Raw genomic sequence first — 22,444 nt, forward strand, 5'->3', positions numbered from 1 at the left:
TTGTATCTTTTACAATATTGTTCTTCTACCTTTTAAATGTGACACAATTTTTCATTGTATACAACATGCACGTACTATAGATTATTCAGGTTAAAGAACCCAGAATGATTCTGAGGATGTACAGGTAAAACTATGAGGCTGTGCAAAGCTCTGAATGGCTGATTTGAGCTGACAAAAGGTAAAGGTATTGTCATGCCCCATATATAATGTGTGTGTGTGTGTGTGTGTGTGTGTGTGTGTGTGTGTGTGTGTTTGTGTGTGTGTGTGTGTGTGTATGTATGTATGTATGTATGTATGTATGTATGTATGTATGTATACAGTAGTTATTGTTGCTTGCTAGCTCCATCTAGAGGCCAGGGGGGGCAAATACCAATCTATATTGTTTGGAAGCCCAAGAACTTTGAAGCAATAAATCCAACAATTGTCTCCAAAGCCTGTCTGCCCTTCTGGAGTACTTCAGAAATCCAGTAGCTACTTCTAGGGTGCTTACAGACAATAAGCACCACTGCAATTTTAATTGGTTGCATGGAGAATGCTCAGTTCATTTGATGGATTCTTTGACATTGACCTGAGCCAATATATTTTATTCGAGCTCTTTTTCTACTGTTTTCTGCTCATGCTGTCTTTTTGCTATTGCTTCCTTTTCACTCCACCTAGAAGTTATTCTATTTAGGGGCATGAGAGAAAGAAGTTTTTATTTTATAGCTTTTGCCCTTGCCTTTTTTGTTAGGATCCCATGGTTCGCCAAATCTGTAAGTTACTAGCATTCAGTTTTTCTCCGACCTAATCCTCTGTGTGTCTCTTTGGGTCTGTCTAATCTCAATTCCTTATTCAAGTCACTTTCAGTTCTTTCCTCTTTAAATTCACTCACTCTTATCTTTCTCTCACTCCCCCTCCCCCAATTTTTTTAAAAAAGAAAACTTGTATTCCTCTGTTGCTCAGTGTTGCCTGGCGCTATCTTGGTGAGTGGGTCTGAGAATGTGTTTGGGATAGATTAGATGGGAACAATGCATCCTATTTTCATATCATAACACTCCATACTGAAATGACAACAAGTACTCATCTCTGAATGTTTAATTGATTAGCCTAAGAAAACAAATTTAATAGATTAATAAAACTAAATTAAATTGAATTGAATATGGCAGTGGTGGTAATGTGAGTTGGGGAGGAAAAAAGATAAGGACTTTGTACATTTCTCATTTCATTCATCTTTTGCCTTCTTGTGACAACTGGTGCAGGAACTCCTAAATCAGATCTATCAAAACTATCTAATCTATCTATCTATCTATCTATCTAATCTATGTTATATGCTGCCCATATCACAAAAAACTCAGTCTGAGTGGTGTATAAGAAAACTAAAGCAATAAATATCTAAAATCATTATCGTTAACAAATATTAATAACTATAGAAACAACTGAAACAAGAATAATAGACAAAGGAAAGTTAATAGTCATGCTATGCAATCTGCATCAAATATGCTAGCATCAGAGAAGTCCAAGACAGTAACATGGAACTTCCCTTAGTCCCAGGGCAGGGCAGGGCAGGGCAGGGCAGGGCAGCAAGTGCTACTAGACTTGTGGCACTGAGTAAGGTGAGGGAGCATTATATTAAATAGTAGGGCAATGCAGAACTGCACTGAGAGTTATTGTCAATAGAAGGGTTGTCATAATATATTTCCCTCAAGGCAAACCATCTCCATCAACACACAACATTGATGCTCTTCTGTTTAGCCTTGCAGTAACACTGAGGGGGAGTGGCAAAGGAAGCATACCTTCAAGGAAGATATTTGCAAGAAATCTGAGAGGTAGTTTGGTCTAGTGGTTAAGGCACCAGGCTAGAAAAACCTTGAGTTCAAGTCCCGCCTTAGCCACCAAAACCAGCTGGGTGACTTTGGGCCAGTCACTCTTTCTCAGCACAACCTACCTCACAGGGTTGTTGTTGTGGGGAAAATAGGAGGAGGAAGGTATGTTGGATATGCTTGTCACCTTGAATTATTTCTAAAAATAATAAAAGCAGGATATAAATAAATAAATATTGTATGGGATCATTTCCAGTAGACATAAGATGATTCTCTGGTTGTTACTTGTAATTAGTGAGATTAGTTGGTGCAAAGATGCAATGCATCTGAGTACCTGGGATGAGATGGTGTTCTCTTTTCCTTGAGCTTGTAGAAAGATCAGGCATGGTAGTACCTTCTCAGAAACCATTTAAATTACTACAGGTAGCAGGGTAATGTCCAACCTTGCACTGTATCTCTGAATTCTTAACCAGCAGTAGTGGAAACCATGCATCTCCTGCTTTCTTAAAATTTGTGGGAAAATGTTAGTACATAGAAGATAGATAATTGATGTATAAGTGATTGATGGGTCCCAAACCACTTACAGGTTGAAGATATATTTTTAAGAATAAAGCAGACTTGCAATTCCTGGCCCACTGCTTTCAGAAAGAATGAAGCTAGATTCAGTGGCCTAACCTAATGTTAGCCTTTAGAAAAATATACTCTATTCTCAGATTCATTAATTGGTAGCCAGGATTAGTTCTTGTCTCTCCAAATGTGTATTGCTAAGCAAAGCTTCAGATGAGATGGCAGCAAGGCTAAAGTTGCTTTGAATTTCATTCATTTTCTCAGTTTCTTTAAAGCGATGAATCAGAAATTTTCACTTTTCTTTCTCTTGTATTAATAGAATAGAACTTCTGTGCTGTTCTTACCAAAGATATACTCAAAGCCCCACCCTTTTTTACTTGTATTATGGATGTCCCTGCCTCTAAAAATCTATTATCTTTGCTATTTTCATCCCATTCTGCTAACAAACAAATCAGCCTCAGACATTTCAGTTTTTCCCCTCCTCTCAAATTTGTCTAAATTAATATTTCATTTATGCTCTCCTAACAGAATTATTTAATGCATATAACAATGCAGAAAAAGTGATTATATTACAGTTAAACATAAACACAAACTGACAAAATAACTGCAGAACCAGTTAACAGAAGAAATTAAAATAACTTTTTACTGGTGTACCTGGCTTTAATTTTGTTGAACTAATTTAAATATTAAACTCATACCAAGAAAAGGCAAGGAAAACAACACAGCAGCATCAAACATATAAGCTTCACAGGAACTTTGAAGGAATTTACTTTGGAGTTAAAAGTTGGCTCTGGGATTTCTAGCTTACTGTGGCTAGAAACATTCTACATTATTTGTAGAATTGAAACAAGCCTGGGGATCATAATTTTGAAGTAGTTTCTTTCAGTTACTATTTTTTTTTGTAACCTGAAGCTGAGATAGGAAAGTCTATGCCCTAAACTAGATGGGATCTTTAGCATTACATGTGAATTCTCACAAAATGTCTGTCATGGGGAGAGGATGCCCCCTGCACAGATGGATTGTTGTGATAGTTCTAGTTATTCAAATGCAAACTGATAGGTTTGGCAGAATGGTCTCTCCCATTCCATTTTATGTCATTTTCCAGCGCTTGACCATACTTTCAGATAAATCATTGTGTTATGACTATCCTAACTTTTATTTTCTATAATAATGCCTATGGTGCATTTAAGATCCAGAGGCATTCTAGTTACTTACAATGAGATTAGAGACTTTGCCTTTGCAGGAAAATAACGTTCTCACTTAATTATTTAAACAAATGTTTAAGTCAGGTTGAACAGCGAGGTTGCAAATCACCATATGGGTTGCCATCCCTGTTATAGTTATACTGGAAAGTAAAACTGTATGCCTCTTGTGATGGAGGTTGAAAGAAAGATATTACCTCTTCTTTTTTTTTTACTCTACCCTATCCCTATCTGAATCCCCTGCATATTAATATCTTCAGAAATATGTTGTACTTTGTAGTAGGCATAATTACCAGCTCTTGGGTACATATCCTAGTCCCAGTGCCTGCTTCCTTTCAACTTTCAGGAAACACCCAATTCTGAATGAACACATAACTTGCAATCTCTAATGCAAAACTTTATTGAGTACATCACTTTGGCATGGATGAAAGGAAAGCTAGTTCTAACTTATTTGGTGCCAAATCAGTATATTAAAAGTATATAAACTCCCTTCCCCTGACAGTGCAGGTCACGTTACCCAATTAAGCTTCAGACAATTATTATGAGAGAAAGTCTTTGATTCTCAGTAAACAAAATCTTGAATGATCTTGGTTCTCAGGCTTAGCAGCTCAGCATGTGCAATACACATTCCATTCTTCCCCCCCTCCCCCCTGGGTCTGTAGGCAAACCAAGAAACAGAAATGGCTGAAGCAGCATGAGGCTTCTTCAAGCTTCATACCTTGCAGTGTAGAAAGTGGCACAGGCCTGACTTTCCCCATAATCCTTGAAGCCTTATCTGATCATTCCCAAGGAGATGTAGTCAGTCTAATGAGTTTCTTGTAACATAGGTAACTGACAATAAAGTTTCTGCTTGAGACATTCATGAGTGATTCTAGTTGTTTGCACCTAACACCCTTGAACTAACATTCTCAAAAAGATTTATTCATACCCATGGTTTCCAAAAGCCTAGACATGATGCAATTTATAGTCAATGGGACTCAGGAACCCAGTCTCACTACTCTAGAAACTTTCATTCTCACTTGTCAAATTAAGTCACTTCACAGTGTAAATATATGGAGATGATGGGATAACATGATTAAAGATATATTTTTGATTTAGAAGCAATCTGACAAATAAATAATAAAAGACCATGTGCAGATGTAGCTTCTATCATATTGGAAAACTTTTGTGGTCAGTTTTTCTAATTAACATGGAGTCTCAATTCATAGTTAAGAGCAATTACCTAATCTTGAGCAGGCCTATCCTTCTATCCTTTCCAACAACTGTAGAAAGAAGAAAATGAATGGACTCACTATATTTTGATCCTGAATGGATTTTACAAACTTATGTAGAGTTGGCATTACTTGGAACTGGTAAAATGTCTGGTTATATGGGATATTCTTATATGTTGGAAAGAATATCTACAATCATGTTCAGATCAATGTATGTCCAAAAGTGGACAATATATATCCCAAAAGAGACCTATCCAGATCCTGAATTTATGTAACCTATCTTTTATTCTGCATTTCACTGCCATACAATGTATCCTTATTGGAATGATGACACATATTTATAATTGAATAAACTTGGTTCAGCTCAGCTGAACAATTCCCACCTCATTTATTAAGGGTTTTTTAAAGTTCAGCATGATATTCATTTGATAAAAGACATATTCCTGGGCCATAAATTGATGGCAAGTCCTACACAGCAATTTACCTAGCTGATCAGTGTAACATTCCAATTTCAGGTTGCTATAAGAAAGAAATCTGGAGCATAGAGAGAATTGCTGCACTAAGAATTAAATCTGTCTGCAGGGCATTCTCGTTGACCATTGATTAGAATGACAGATGTCATTTCTGTTCATTGACTATAGCAGCCAGAGGTGCTTAAACATGAACATTTCCAGTGTTCAATTTTGTGTCAGTATCAAGTGATAGGTAATTATTGACCATTAAGTAGAAATGATGCCATAGCATTCTTTTTTGACTAAAAGTGAGCTCTAGGAAAAAACGATCAGTAAGCTATTTTATTACTGGGCACTGTCAGAAAATAAAATAAAACGAAATGGACAGCTGTTTCATTCTAGAGTCATTACACTGCTTGCTTTTTATTTTTCCTCCCAGATTCTGTCTTTTTCAATCAGATTTTTCTCTGTGCTCTTTCCATTATCCCTATCTCTATAATCTGAGAGTCAGATTTTCAGTTAGCATTTTAATAACATGATCCATACTTCAATTACACCAGAAGACTTGGGTTTTAGCTGGCAGTTTTACTGGAATTCTTGGGATAAATTAGCTCAAATCTGGTTCAGGGATCAGTATGCCATATGCTGAGCTTTCACTTTAATTAAAATGTACCGAATCCTAAGTATAATTACTTCTTTATCTTTTCCCGTTAACACTGGAAAAATGATGGGTTCATTCCCCACTGACTCTCCCCACTTTTCTCTCCATATTGTTTCTCTTTTTGCATTGTTCTCAGTCTTTTTTTTCCTCCAGCAACTTATTAAAACGAATTGTGAATTAGAAACAAATTTGTAATTGCAAATTTATTGTCACAACAATGCATGCAGAATATCTCCCATGATACAAGGAAGGTAGTTACTTCTAATTAGTTTAAGAACCTGACAACTTAGAAATTCTCCAAAATTATGCCTTTTTGACACCTGTCTATGTATGGCAAGGTATCGTTACTTGAACTGCTCTAATGCTTTTAAAATTGTTTGGTGAGAAATGAATAGAAAGTACGAATTAGCGTGTTTTATATGAAGTTTTTTCCCATTTTAATCTGTAATTTAATGTGGAGAAGCTACCTGTTAAAAATCAGTTTGGGTTATTGTTATTGTTGTTATTGTTATTATTTGTTAAGAATCCTGATTTGAGTGTGACTGCCGATGACTACATGGACATATCCATATGATTTTTTATTGACTATTGACAAGGATTGTCCATTCTCTTCTTGAATATATTTGACTACTTAGTCTTGCCAATAGTCTTTGGATTTCCCAGTGATCATCTCTTTGATCTTGTTTAGCTTTTGAAATCAGCCAACATGTGCTGATGTGCTGCCATAAGTAGACTCCTAGGCAGTGGTGGGATTCACACCAGTTCAGCAGGTCCAGCATCCACACAGAGAACCGGTTGTTCACATATTTGAATCCCACCACTGCTCCTAGGAGCTTCTAATATATTATGATTTATTATAATCATATGGTTTATGATATAAATGTGTTAGATAAATAGGTAATGCCAGTGATAAGGCAGCCCTTTTTACTTAAATTGTTTAAAAGGTATGCAAGTAGTTGAGTAGGTTAGTTGGTTGGAAATATAGGACTAACTTTGTGAATGTTGTTTCATGGATGAGTTCTTACTCCAGCAGCCAATAATGGTTTAAAATATATATATATTGCTCTCTGTCCCATCTTATATCAAACAAAATCAAAATGGGTTTATTTTGAGTTTCTCAGGTTTTTCACTTTTTCAGGACTTCATCTCTCTTAACTTCTACACTTCATCTCTCTTAACTCTTCACTGCTAGCTTCCTCCTTCCCAAGGCGAGATCTACATTTTTTTGCAAGAATACAGGTATCCAAAAACTTAATTGATGAGGGCAGAGAGATCCATTGAAGGACTTGGAAAAAGTATTCTACTGAAGACCTGGGAACAAAAGCACATGGTTGTGCAAACATCTTGGGCATAAGCAATATAATTTAAACAGATGGGAGTGCATTTGAGCTTCTATTATATTAGACATCCTGGGAAAATTGTCAGAACATGGAAAGTCAGAAACAAATGAATAACTAAATAGCAGCAACAATATTAATTGGTGATTCAATTCTCTCCACACAGAACAATAATTACTATAGATTTATTGAATAATTGGAATATTTGCACTTGGCTATGATATGCATGTTAATAGAAAATGTTTACACTTGTGTAGCCTCACAACCACAACAAAGCATTTCAGTTTGCATATGCCACATATAGTCTTAGTGTATTTCTGCATGCATGGAATATATCCACCCAATTGCTTACTGCTCGTATGTTGGCAGTATCACTTATGTTGATATTCAAGCTTTATCTCAGTTAAGATATTAAAAACAGCTGCTGGAATATGCCAGGAGACCTGGCTGTAACAAGCACATGTGTAAATTGTGTTATTTATAGATTTCTTTAAATTCTGTGGCAAAGTATAGCACACATTGGGTTAATCACACTTTTTTTTTTAAAAATGACATGCATAATATTAGCTTTTTCACCTAAAAGGAAATGCTTACTGAGTTACTGGAGCTAGTCGGTGTTTTGCAGAACTAAATGGTTCTGCAAATCACCTCTGAATAGTATTTGTCCCTGAAGGTGTGACTTCCAGTAAAAATCTCGGGTAGCATATAATCACAAGGGGGGAGATTTTCTGAATGAAATGATATGGATTTCCAATCCATCTTGGGAGTATGTCTTCAGGCAAGCAGAAAAGAAACAAAAGCCTGTTAAATGCTTCTGAAGTTACCATATTTTATTCCAAAGGTGCTTTTTCAGGAGGCAACTGGACTTTCTTGTCTCTCAGGTGACCCTGAGGACACAGAAAACCTCCAAATGGCCCCAACAACTCTCTAAAACAGGGGTGTCAAACTGGTGGCCCACAGGCTGGATGCATCACATGCAGGCCCCACCCATCCTGGCTCTGCAAAGGCAAAAATCGTTGTGATACATCATGTGACATGATCAAGTTTGACACCCGTGCTGTACAAAAATGCAAATGACCAGTTGTCTGCAAGGAATATAAATCCATCCATTCCTCACCATTCAGTCAGAGCTGAAGAAGCTTCTTGGATGAGAAGTGAAACATCTTCAAAGAAAAAAAAGAATGTCCAGTTGCATCCTGAAAAAGCACCTTTGGTACACCTGGATGACTGAGAATCTCCATAGACATTTATTGTATTTTACTTGTGAAATACTCATAGGTATCCAATTGACTATTGTGAGAACGGAATGCTTTGTAAGATAAGGTCCTTGGTCTATTACAACATAACTTTAATTTATGGCTTGCAATGCTTTGGAGGCATTTCTGAAAAGCTGAAAAGCTCTATCTGAGTGTGCACAAGATGTCAGCAGTTCATTAAAACAGCTACCCCAGCTTTCAGGATTATATGTAGTATAAGCAGTATCTACCCTAGCATTAATGATGTTACCTAGTATGATGATGAAATGTTTGCAAGAAAACTACCAAGCTCAGAGACCATGAAAGACCCCACAGTATCAACCATGCAAAGTTAATTGTTGCACTGAAGAGGATATTCAGCCATACGCTATAAAACATATCATGTTATTTTTTTAACATAATTAGTATGTAAATCTTGAAGAACCTTTTGTAAATATTAAGAGATGTTTATAAACAATACAATGCAAGTCCCATTATCTTGAACATATGGCTCAGGAATGTAAATATGCTTGTATCAGAGACAGTCAGAAACCCTCTATTACTTTCAATATCTACACTCACTAAAATTACAAAATACTTTTCATTTCTGTATTTTGAGCTTCTTAAGAGCAGGCCCTGGCAGCTCAGAAATCGTCAGTAGGGCCATTTTCAGCACATCAAGTATGCAACACACACCTGCTCATTAAATAATCAACACAGCAAGATCTTGAATCTACTGGTTAGCAGATGCTACTGCTGCTTAGAATGCAGGCTGCCTGGCAGGTAACACGGATGCAAATGACCCCTATTACTGATAATTTGAGAAATTGGCTTGATTCACATTTTAAGATGAATTACTTTCCACTTTTTTGGCTACAAAAATAATGTATGAACTGGAATGCAGCTGCCATTCAGATTTTACACCACATCCCGGGGTCAATTTTCAGCTATTGAATTATACTTGAATTGTACTTAGATATTATTTACACTAGAGGAAACAGCATACCTCTAAAAGTCACATACTAGGGAAAATGTATATACAGACATGAACAAATGTTCATGCAGCTTTAAAAAGAAAATTTACAGACTCCTAAAGAATAGGATAGAATTGTTCCTGGGAAGAAATGGCAAAATGAAGGCATGATAGGAACAGCTTTTTGTAATTCCTCTACGGACAGGGAGAAGGTTTGAGATTGACTACAAATTCTCTAGGCAGCTGCTTGTCATGAGGAGACCACAAGACAGCAGTCTCTGACATGTTTAGAACTCTGGGAGATGAGGGAAATCCACCTTAGCTCAGAATAACAGAGTTGGAAGGGACTGTGAAGGTCTTCTAGTCCATCCCCCTGCTCAAGCAGGAAACCCTATACTATTTCAGACAAATTGTTGTCCAATCTCTTCTTAAAAACCTCCAGTATTGGAGCACCCACAACTTCTGAAGGCAAATCATTCCACTGATTAATTGTTCTGTCAGGAAATTTATCCTTAATTCTAATTTGCTCCTCTCCTTGATTAGTTTCCATCTGAAACTTCTTGTCCGACCTTCAGGTGCTTTGGGGAATAGGTTGACCCATCTTCTTTGTGGCAGCCCTTTAGTTATTGGAACACTGCTATCATGTCACCCCTAATCCTTCTTTTCATTAAACTAGACATTCCCCTTTCCTGCAACTGTTCTTCGTGTGTTTTAGCCTCCAGTCCCCTAATCATCCTCGTTGCTCTTCTCTGCCCTCTTTCTAATGTCTTAACAAGTTTTTTGTGGCAACCAAAACTGGATGCAATATTTCAAGTGTGGTTTTACCAAGGCATTACAGATTGGTATTAACACTTCACATTATCTTGATTCTATCCCTCTATTAATGCAGCCTAGGACTGTGTTGGCTTTTTTTGGCAGCTGCAGCACACAAATGACAGTTGGAACCTTTATGGAAACTATGTTCTCATCCTTTTCTAACCACTTTTGGAAATTGCTAGTTAATTGCCTTTCAGTAACGAGGTGCCTTTGCGTCCACACATTTTATAGCACCATGTAAGTTTCCTTCAATAATGAGCAAAACAAGCTTTAAATAAAAGTTTAACGGCTTTATTTTTTCTTTTAAGATTTTAAGGATGATTGGAATGTTGATTTTGTAAAGTTACAAATGGACTAAGAGTCCAGATGGATTTGAAATAAGATTTTGAAATTAATTATAAGAATTTCTTGTGTATGAAAATGTTGTTGTTTTGTGTTCTTTAAAAACACCATAGTATGGAATTTTAAAGTTTGTACTCTACAGGGAATCAGAAGGAACTAAAAATTACAATTAAATGAGAGGAATACTTAAATGTGACTTACTAATGCAGAATAGCCAAAATACTTAAGTGTAAAAAGGATATTTGTGAAAAAAGAACTCATAAGTTAATTTTAAGAGTGTCTTTTTTAAAAAACAACAACTGTGTTTTAAAAGATGTTATGGAAAAGGAACAAAACTGAGCCTGACATGAAAGTGGATTTAAAAATAACAGGCTACAAGAATGACATGGAAAAAGATGTTATTCTGAGCATACAAAAAAGCTAACTGATGTCTTATGAATGTAATTAATAATTAAAAGTAATATGCAAATGACAAATCAAGAGATAGACGTGGATAATTTTCCTACATAGATTTACAGAAAGAGCTTGTTAATGCTTTAAAGAATTTTGTGAGAACGGATAAAAAAAATGCGAAAAGAAATAAAGTTCCAGCATATTAGTTGAAGAAATTAAAGATCAAGACTGTTAAAAGTAAAAGGAAGGAAAGTTAGTTTATTTGATCAAGACTAAAACAGATAAGTTATCTCTGGTAACATTTAATGGACTTTTGCTGACTAGGATTGAACAACATGGCTTTAAGGATTTGCTTATATCAGGGGTGTCAAATTTGCCATGTCACGTGACATGTCATGACATATCATGACTTTTTTCCCATTGCCAGAGCTCGGGTGGGCACGGTTTCAGCATGAGACATCCAGCCCGTGGGCCGGCAGTTTGACACCCCTGGCTTATATATAAGGGATGGAATATGGGAAGATGAGATCACTTATTGTGTTTTAAGAGAAGAGAGATGGTAAGCTTCTAGAATTGTTCATACTTGTGATGAAAGGAAATCATTTATATATTTCATTTCTTTTTTTTCTTTAATATATGATTTTTTCTTTTCTTGAACTTTTTATTCTTTCAGATTTTTTTTCAGTTTGTATTCATTTCTATCTTTTCTATTGGTAATATTTAGTAACATTACTATAAAAAAGAATGAAATAGAATTTAAGTTTCTGGCAGAAAAAAATTATATAAAGTGAAATTCGTAAAGTCTCAAAGGTTATGGATCATCCATAGTACAATACAATTGAAATAATAATTATCTTTATTTCTATTTGATTTGAATCAGTGGAATTAATAATGAATATATTTATGTCTGAAACAGAACAACTATTATGCTTAATCTTAGCCAAATGCCAAGAAGCAATAACTATTGAGATGCTCTGATGCTCTTGTTTTGAATAATAGCTTGATCAATATTAAAATTTATCACCTTTTTGGTCTAAGCTGAAATCTAATTACAGGATTTCATTGCAGTTTATGTCTGTTTTTTATTTTAGCCCTCTTATTAGGCAACTGCATTTGCTGTTAATGTTTTTTCCTACTGTAGTGAGCATTCAGTAACTTTTACAATTATGTTATTCTGATTAATGGGATTGCAGTCGTCTGTATGTTATGTTTTCTCTCCAGTTCATTTATCCCAATGGCAATTCTTGATCATCATCCTGATCAACCAATTATTAGTATACGTTCAGAAAAAAATATATGTATATAAATAATAAAGTAAACAAACAAATCATTATCTACTTAAACTATTTTTTCTAGTTACAATTTATTTTGATTCTGAATGCAAATGCTGAATATTGCAAAATAAAGAAAATACCATATAACAGTAAAAAAAAAACAACCTTACACAGTAACAAACAATGGATGAATTGCTGCAACATCCTTTCCACTATGTTGTTTCTCACAACCATTGTTAGGGCAGGCTTTATGAGATGTACTGATTCCCTAGTTCTTGTGGCATAAAGATGCAACTGAGAGAGATTTGGATCAATCACCACACTATACCACAATTTGTTTAACCATGATGTTTTGATTTATAATTAATGAGACCAGTGGTCTCCAACCTTTCTAGCTTTGCAGACTGGTGGAGGGGGGGGGAACAGACGGATGGTTCCATATAAATTGTGGGTAAATGCATATGCATGTGCAGCTCCAATTGTGTGAGTGGCGGGCATGCGCACCCACCGCTTGCACAAATGGAGCTGCTTGCGCTCGCCTGCCCACTGTCCATGCAAGTGGAGATGCATGTATGTGCTCACCTGCCACTTCCATGGCCTGGTTCTGAATGGGCTGTGGCTAGATAGTGGCCACAGCCCAGGGATTGGGGACCCCTGAATTAGATTACACAAGCCACAAATCATGGTTTGCAAATCATAGCAGCTAGGTTTGCATAGCACTTAAGCCACAACTAAACAAATCATGTTACAGCTTGATTTGCTATGTGATCTGGTCATTGTTGCTTTCTAGTAAAGGACATTGGACATTTCTAAGGATCCAGTCCCAGTGTGAGGAAGTCAGTGTCTGAAATGGAGTGGAAAATTATAGTTCTAAGTGAGCTGCCTTAAAAACAAATCTGCATTCTATTATACATTCTTTTCCCTGTTCAGGCCCAGGATGTAAGAGTTTGTGACTACCAGCTAGCCTTCATTACTAATTTATTTTTCTCTCATAATAAGCAAATTTCACATGGGGGCTGTCTGTGATGTTTTTAATATTGTCTGTGTAGAACTATCTGACACTTCAATGGGTCTGTATTTCATTATGCATGCATGTATTTAGGTCAAATAATGATTCTTATACTGAAGACTCTGACTTTTTTCTCACAACGTGCTCATGCTTTCAACTACACATAGGGGAAGTATGTAGTTGTTTGATAGACTGGTGACATTGCAGCAATAATACATTTGGGGCATTGTCTACTTTTTTTTTAATGGAGGCCTAATAGCTATTGCTATTATGAGGGAAGGAAGAGACAAAGGGGAATTCAAAGGTTGGGTTTTTTTTTAAGGTAATTGGATTATATTTTTTTCCTTGAGGAAGAAGACGAGTCGCTTCTCATCCAAGAAGCTTCATCAGTTCATCCAGTCAGAACTGATGAAGCTTCTTGGATGAGAAGCAAAACATCTGCTTCCACAAGGAAAAAACATAAGAGACAAAAAAAAAAAAAATCTCTGAGATAACCATGACCTGGATGGCTGAGAATCTCCATAGACAGACAAAGGGGAAATTCTCATGGCCACAGTGACAGTGACTGTCGGTCATGAGCCAAGGTGTTGGCTTTTGTTGCTTCTGCTCTTGCTGTCCTGTTGACCTTCCTGTTGGAACAGCTTAGAGTTGTATATAAATTAGATTGGTGGGTTTGGATTTAAAGGAATTTCTTTGCATTCAAGGCATCTTCTCTAGTCTTAATGGTGTGAACATGAGTCTTCATGACCCTGTAATATCTGGAAATAGAGCTGATAAATGTAGAACTATCTAAACTCCTAGCTGAATCCATGAGAAGATAACATAACATAATTGTATACCTACCATTTTTCTCTGCCCCTACATCAGAGTAAGACGTTATTGTATTTATTTGCATCGAGAGCTGGGAAAGAACTTGCAGTAAGTAATTTATGGATATGTCTTAAACTGTTTTTTGGAATTCATAGTCATGTATACCATTCTGTGGCACGATGTGTGTGCTTTATGGCATGGTGCATGCACACGATTGAATGGAAAAAAAAAAGCTTGCTTTCTCCCCATATATTTAACATCTCTTGCTAACATCTTGAAAATGACCTGCATCAACAATGTCTGTAGATGGTTTGGAAAATCACAGGCATGCAGTTTATGTATGTGTTGAATGTGATGGGTTCTAAGTTGCAATATGTACAGAAGTAGTTCTGCTATTTACATCATATTGTTCATATACATGAAAGCAGATGCAATGTTTTCTTTTTGGGGCACACACACACACACACACACACACACACACACACACACACAGACACACAGTCCTGCTTCTACCCTAATAAGCTTATACAGATCTACATTCTAAAGTCTATACTTAGCAGTATCCAGCAATTTATGACTAGATATTATTACTATTAAATAGTATTAGAAATTCCATGTCATATATGATTTTTTTTTAAAAAAATGCATCTTTGGATGCCATGAATTTCACTTTTTGTAGATGCCAACATGAACTTACATAACTTCTTTTTAGTTTGCAAAACATCCTCTCATTCTGTTTATGTTTCTATGAACTTTCCTGGTGTCAGATCTAATTCATTTTATTATGACAGCTTCTGTTGGGATGCCCAGTTCCTCTGTTAATTTACACAAATGTGTGTGGGGAAAAAACAACCTGTATGAAGACTAATTTTAGCTTTCATACTGGTGTTAATTTCACATTTTCTCTGAACCAACAATGGGTAAGTTGTTGAATAAAGGTTGATCTAAAGTTAATAAACAGAAAATATTTGTTTTTAATATGACACATACAAACAATGATTTCTTACCTAATAATCTGCCACATTCAGCAGTTCATAGAGCATTTGGAGGGGGGAAAAAGCCCTGAATTTATCTTGAAGCTTTCATATTCACTATAAAACAATTACATTGGAAGTAAAATATTGATGTCCATGGAGACTTTTGGTATTCCCCTTTGCTTTAAAAATAATCTTTGAAAATAAAATAGTCACTGTTTCCTAGCAATTTCATAGTGACATCTCCAAGTTCCTAAAATAAAATTTTCCAATTCACATGGCATAGGAAGTGTTGTGCAGTGTGGCTCAAAACAGACAAAATGGCACCATAATTCTGCATCTTCTGTTTTGTCCATTTTGATATCTTACTCCATTCTGCAGACAATACAACTGGAACAAAATTTGTGTCTGGACTTTCCCTTTCAAAAATTCAAAAGGTCCATATAGAAAAAAACAGTGGCTTGGTATTATGGCGCAGTGGTCACCAACCTTTCTGGCTCTGTGGACCAGCAGCGGTGGTGGTGGCAGGGGGAGTAGAGGGATGGTTTCACCCACATGCCCACCACTTGTGCAAATGGAGGTTTGCAGACTCACACACTACTTCTGCAGCCTGGTTCCCACCATGCTGCGGCTTGGTCCCGGGCCATGGACAAAAGGTTGGTGATTCCTGCTGAAGCATGTATCTAGTATACAAAAGCTGTAATATTCAATCTTTTGAGGTGGGAAGTGATGCTAAAAATTGTAATGTACTGACCTTGCAAGCATGGGCAGTTAATATTGACCGCTAAATGCTAGTGAGAAAGTAATTGCAACTGGCAGGAGGCAGATTTCTATGTTCCTCAACTGCAGGTGTCTTCAAACTTGGCTCTTTTATGACTTGTGGACTTCAATTCCCAGAATTCCTCAGCCAGCATACCTGGCTGAGGAATTCTGAGAGTTGAAGTCCACAAGTCATAAAAGGGTCAAGTTTGAAGACCTCTGCTCAACAGCATCTATAGCACCCAACAACATCTATAGCACCCAATATGCTAAAACAATATTTGAAAGAATTTTTTTATAGCTATTTGATAGAGAACATGCTTTGCATATAAAAGGCATCTAGTTTCCAACTATGACAGGAAAAATTGCAGTCCCAAATGCTTTGCCATTCAGTGTCTACAGTACTGGGATAGACAGGTCAAAAATCTGATTCAGTATTAAGGTAATATCTCACGTTTCTACAATATTGGGGAAACCATGTGTTAAGTTCTAATAATTGTTCCTGTGATATAGTACTGCTATCATATTTGTCTCATGCCATTCAAAGACAAGAAGCTGGTTTAAACAGTGAAATCATATAGGGCCTTTATATTCACAAATCTGATCTTTGTGCTAATGTTGGCTAATGATGCCAGTAAAGCATCTCCCTTTATATGGTCATGATTTATATTTCATCATAAAAAATTATTTCTGAATTGGTTTGGTGGCATTTTTGTATATGTGTTTCTACCTGTTATTGAGTGACAGAAAGAGAAGGATAATGAACCCCAGCATAAAAAAGAATGAAATAGGGGTGTGCTCACAATGAAGACTTCAAGCTGATACCCTTTTTTATAAAAAGAATCATATCAAAGCTCATTTATTAGAATAAAAAGGACGATATATATATATATATATATATATATATATATATATATATATATATATATATATATATATATATATATAGGAGGTTTTTCATATGAGGAGAAATGAATATTGTTTGCTGAGCAATAACTCTTATTAATTTCTAGTCTTTTTGGAAAGTAGTCATCAGGCTTATAGATAGGGGGAAATCCATAGATATTATATAGATAGGACTGTGACTCAGGTTTGACATCTGGACTGTTACATTTTTACTTGTACATAAAAGATCTGGAGGGAAGCAGTTATCTCTGGTGTAGTAAAATCAAAAAGAATTATGAAGAGCTTCAAAATAACCTCTTCAAACTGGGTGAATAGCTATATTAGCAGTATCATGTTGGTAAGAGCTTAGTGTCCATATTTGGTATCATAAAGAAGGAAATTGAAAAAAAAAACTGCTGATATAATGATGCTCTTATACTAATCTATGTTTGAACCACACTTGGAATAATGTGTTCAGTTTTGATCCCCGGTACTTTTAAAAGGGTGTTATAATGATGGAAAAAGGTCCAAAAAAACAAATGACCAGAAGGCTGGATCAGCTCCCTATGATGAAAACTACATTATTCAGTGACATAGCTACAACATATACTTTTCAGAGTACCAGAATCTTGTCAGAGGTATTCACTCAAAGCCATGATGATGTCACACATGTCATGACACAAGGGAAATTTGTTTGCAGTTGATGGCAAATTGCAAATTGCATACAGTACATCGCAATTGTATGCAATTTCCCATCAGCTGCAATTGGCCCAATTGCATTGCAGATAACCATACTTTGTGTGTCTGATGACATCATACTTTACATACATTTATTATTCTTAAAATACCTTAATCCCTGGCTAGGTTTTTTTTTATTGCACTTTTATTATCCCTGAGCTTCAAGTAGTTACCCTGATACATCAAACTATATTTCAGCAGCTTTGTCTCTCCTTTGTTAGCATGATTACTAGCTATTAGAGAAAACTTACAAAAGTAATCATTGAATCTTCCAGTTTTAGTTCATTTGGATTGATTAATAGATAATTGCAATTAAAGCTAGTAATATAATGCAGTGCAAGATGAATAAAAAGAAGTTCTTTGCTCTTTTCTTAGAGAGACACCAATGATTTTTAGTTCAGAACAGCAACAAAATTGTTTTCAGCTTTGAATCTATGTTGTTGGGAAGGCAAGGAACCACAGTGGATCCAATTAAATCTATTCTCTGCCTTAGCTTTAAGTCAGGGAAGAGTTTCTTGTCTTCACCCAAAGGACTTTTAGCCCAAGTAAACAGTTTAATAGCCAGTAGCTATAAATGTACTCATGTAAGAAAATTCTCAAAGGAGATTAATGTTTCTCATGCTAAAAATAATACATTGATCACTAAGTAATAGAATAAGCATTCCCTTTGTTAAATGGAACATTTTGCTATAAAAGCTCATGGCTTTTATTCTTAATCATTATCTATGAAATGGCTTTTTAAAGTTTTCTATAAAGAAAACTCTTCTCTCAACAGGTTTGTTTCTACAAATTCATTTCACAACTATTTATTTTAGGGTCCTGAGTTTGTTGTGTGCTTGACCCTAGCAGTGCAGAGTAGACATGGTCATACTTAATTATTCCTGAGATATCAGGAATCAATCTGAAACAAACTGGGATGATAAACAATTTTAAATATGTTATCATTACTCATGAGGACTATACCCCCATTTACATCTTTGTAAATGTTTGCTCTTAATCTTGCAAGAAACAGTAGTTTTTCTCAATTTTTCAACTTTTACCTCTTCTAGATGTGCTGGAACCACAAAATTTAGACTGTATCAGGCGTGAGAATGCTATTTTGTCCTGATATATGCCAAAATGCATCCATGATATATATCTACTTTCCTCAATTGATAATTTTAGCTACCCAGTTTACTATACTAATATGCTTATTATCCATGTTTTTAACATTGAAACATTATGTGCGTATGTGTTCAAAACCTAGCAACTTCAAAGTGTACAGACTTCAGCTCCCTGAATGACCATAAATAAAAACTCTGGGAGTTGAAATACATATACACGTAGTCCTTAACTTATCATCACAATTGAGCCCCAACATTTCTGTTGCCAAGTGAAACATTTGTTGAGTGAGTTTGCCCCATTCTACAACCTTTCTTGCCACTGTTGTTAAGTGAATTACTGCAATTTCTAAATTAGTCAAATTGTTGTTAAGTGAATCTGGCTTCCCCATTGACTTTGCTTATCAGAAGGTCATAAAAGGGGATGGCATGACCCCTTGGACACTGCAAACTGTCATAAATATGCTTACATCAGTTGTGTCAATTGCCAAGCATCTGACTTTTGATCATGTGACCATGGGGATGCTGCAATGGTTGTGTGAAAAACGGTCATAAGTCATTTTTTTCAGTAATGTTGTAATTTTGCTACAGTTGGGATATACTGGGTTGTGTAAGAACAAAGGATTGTTGGATAAATGGACCTTGTTTGCTTGAAAACTAAAAACAAAACAAAGTGAGAAGTTTGTCTTATTTCATACCATCATTTCAGTTTTGATTAACTATTTCAGAATGCCCTGAAATGTGATTGATTTTTTTTCAATTATATTAAAAATCAAATCCCTTCTGAAAAGCATTGGAGATTCCTTTTCCCTTTATCTCATGGCAACTTTACGCATATTAACATCGACACGAACATCAAATTTCAAGAGATGAAAATAATAATTGTTTGGCATTTCTCTTTATGTCTGAGTGAATTACATCCATTCAGTCAGGTTCGTATTTTAAATTCCTTTTTTCAAATCATCTAGGGTTAGGTAATAGTGCACCCATTTTCCACAGCAGCATTTTTGCATATGCAGACAGTATCCATTTGCTTGGAATTACTTAAAGTGAAAAACACGGTCATGGTAACTTTGAAATGTAGTTGAAAATTCTTGTGTTAGGTCCTACCAGTAGTTACTGTAATTTTTGCGAGAGACCCTGAAACTGAGAAAAGTAAGAATGAGCATGGGCTACATTATATATATTATACTGATTATATATTTGATTATAGTATTGCCAGTTGGGTGCCTTTCCCAATCAATGGGCTAGTTTTGAAGTTAGGTTGCAGGAAATATTTAGCATTTGTGGGCTGCATTTTGGGGGGCTATATATCAAAATAATCGTGAATGATAATGGAAAAATACAATACAAGGACACATATGATGGCCTGCACACTGAATTGGGTCAGCTGGCCTCCTCCCTACTTGCTGAACCACCAGCCCCACATTGGCCAAATCCAACTTCTCTACTTTCTCTCCCATTTTCTTCCTGGTGACCCAAGGATCCTTTGAAAAACCTCCAACCTCTTAATATTTTGACTCTCAATCTCTCCTGAACTCTTGGCATCCTGATGCCAAAGACTCTCACTTTTCACCTCTCCTTTCTTGGAGGTTCCTGCAGAAAAGCAGGCATGTGTTGGCAAGGAGAGACCCGGCACTGCTGGTTGGGGAAGACCCAGTGGCCTCTCTCATACTCTTCAACCCTTCCTTTTCAGCTCATGGTTTGCATTCTGACACAGAACAACAGAGTTGGAAGGGACCTTGGAGATCTTTTAACCCAATCTCCTGTTTAAGCAGGAAATCCTATACCATTTCACACACACACACACACACACACACACACACACAGAGGCAATCTTTGCTGCTACCTGGGTGCATGTATGTGTAGATTAATGTGGTACCTGTGCTCCAGCATTCAGGCCAAACCAGTGTTAGAAGTTCAAGGGTAGGAGTTTGGAGATCAACTGAGAGAAAATTGTGCTGTTTTCAGGTTGAGTACTTTGGGGCCAACTTTTAAAGTTGTGTTGGGCTACAAAATGTTGGACATCTAGCAACATTAGCTTTGAAATAAGTACAAATGAAGAGAATGAACCAGTACAGATTTCAGTTACACATACAGTACCTCATAAGATTAGCCTCAGTTTTGTTGCGTCCTTGGCGGGAAAACAGACACGAGAAGCAGCTGGAGTTCTCAGTTTCTTTTATTCAGCGTTCAGCTTACAGGAAGATGGCTTCAGCCTCGCCCAAACGCCTCGCAGCCTCTTATATAGGCAACTCCCGGGTAAATGGGTTACTTTTCCCGCGCCAGCACCCGCGCATGCGCACGGCGCTGGCGACAGCCTGTCTGGTCCCGGGCAGCTTTGCACCTGCCCGGGACTGCCTGCAAACGCCCGAGCCGTTTGCAAGGCTCGGGACATAACACCCCTTTCCCCCGGGCTAAAACTACTACCAACATACAACATTTATTTTATATGACATTTTGCTCCCCAGTGCTCCCACTGTTTACTGGCCTTTGCCTTGCCAGCAATGTTATGTAGTCTTCTAGGTACTTAGGAGATTTCTTTGCTCTCTGTGACCTTCTTAGCTGTGGGTTACTGGCATAAGTCCCCTGACTGGAGGGAGGCGTGAGCCTGTTCTCTCTATTGTGCCCTGGTGTCTTCCAAGGACTGTGCCCCGATGCCTGGCCTGCTTGCTTGCCCACCGGGCTCGTCAGGCCAGGGCTTCTGTTACTTTGTGACCTGGTTGACCTACCTAGCTGTAGACCCTCAGGCCCCTTGAAGTGATAGCCGCTGCTGGGCGTCTCTGTAGAACCTCCTAGGTCAGTCCAAGACCTGTCAGGAGGCTGTCCATTCCCTGAACCCCATTCTGTGTTCGGGCTCGTGTGGGTTTCTGTACTTTCCCAAAACTCAGGTGTTCCCTGATTTGTGCTAGGGTTGTTGTAGTCGGGACTTGGTTCCTCGACTAGCTCTGTGTATGTTTGACCCCCTGTAGGATTTGGGGTAAGGTCAGGCCAACTTTGGGGATTGTGTGCCAGCTCTCTTGCGGGGAATGATTTGTTGGGATGCCCCCGGGTATCCTCCGTGACTGGAGTGCTGTGTGACGTGTGTGGAACGTGAGTATGCCCCCGGGGTGACTCCCTGGCTGGAGTAGGCGTGAGTGCCTGTTGTGTGGGTAAGCTCCATGACTTCCTTTTCGGAGCAATTGCGGAATCTGGGGACGGGCCGTTTGTGGCTCCCTCAGTGGAGATGGGCAGTAGCTCTTGCCCTTCCCTTTGCTCCAAAGGGTCCCCCTCCCCCCCTGGAAAAGACCCAGGAGTCTCAGCAGAAAAGTCTCGCCTAGAGCGAAGTTGGTCGATGTGCCGACGTAGGACACGACCGTTGTCCAGGGCAACCTCGTAGGAGAGAGGACCTGTGATCCTGGACACAGAAGCGGGGACCCATGTATGACCAGGCCCGTAATTGCGAGCCCAAACCGGGGCACCCACAAGTAGTCGTCTAGGTGCCCTAGGATGTGAGGTAGATGAAGGCAGTCTGTCCGGATGCAACCGGTCAAGTCTAGTAGTAAGTTGGCGCCCCCAACGAAGTTCAGCTGGACTTCTCCCTGTAGAAGTGGACGGTGTGGTGCGATAAGAAAGGAGAAAGTCAGCCAACCTGTGATGCCAGTCCCCGTAGGTGAGTCTCTTCAAGGCGTCCTTTGCGATGCGCACCATGCGTTCCGCCATACCGTTGGTGGACGGGTGAAAAGGCGCAGACGTGGCATGACGAATCAGGTTTGCCTGTAAGAAAGCTTGGAATTCGGAGGAGGTGAATTGAGGGCCGTTGTCGGACACGATGACATCTGGCAGCCCGTGTGCAGCAAAAATCCCCCTCAGTACCTGAATAGTCTTTGCAGTGGTGGTGGATGAGACAGGCACAACCTCAAGCCAT

Source organism: Crotalus tigris, unplaced genomic scaffold (genome assembly GCF_016545835.1).
Source record: "Crotalus tigris isolate CLP2741 ecotype Arizona unplaced genomic scaffold, ASM1654583v1 scf7180000023680.619571, whole genome shotgun sequence".
Taxonomy (NCBI): domain Eukaryota; kingdom Metazoa; phylum Chordata; class Lepidosauria; order Squamata; family Viperidae; genus Crotalus; species Crotalus tigris.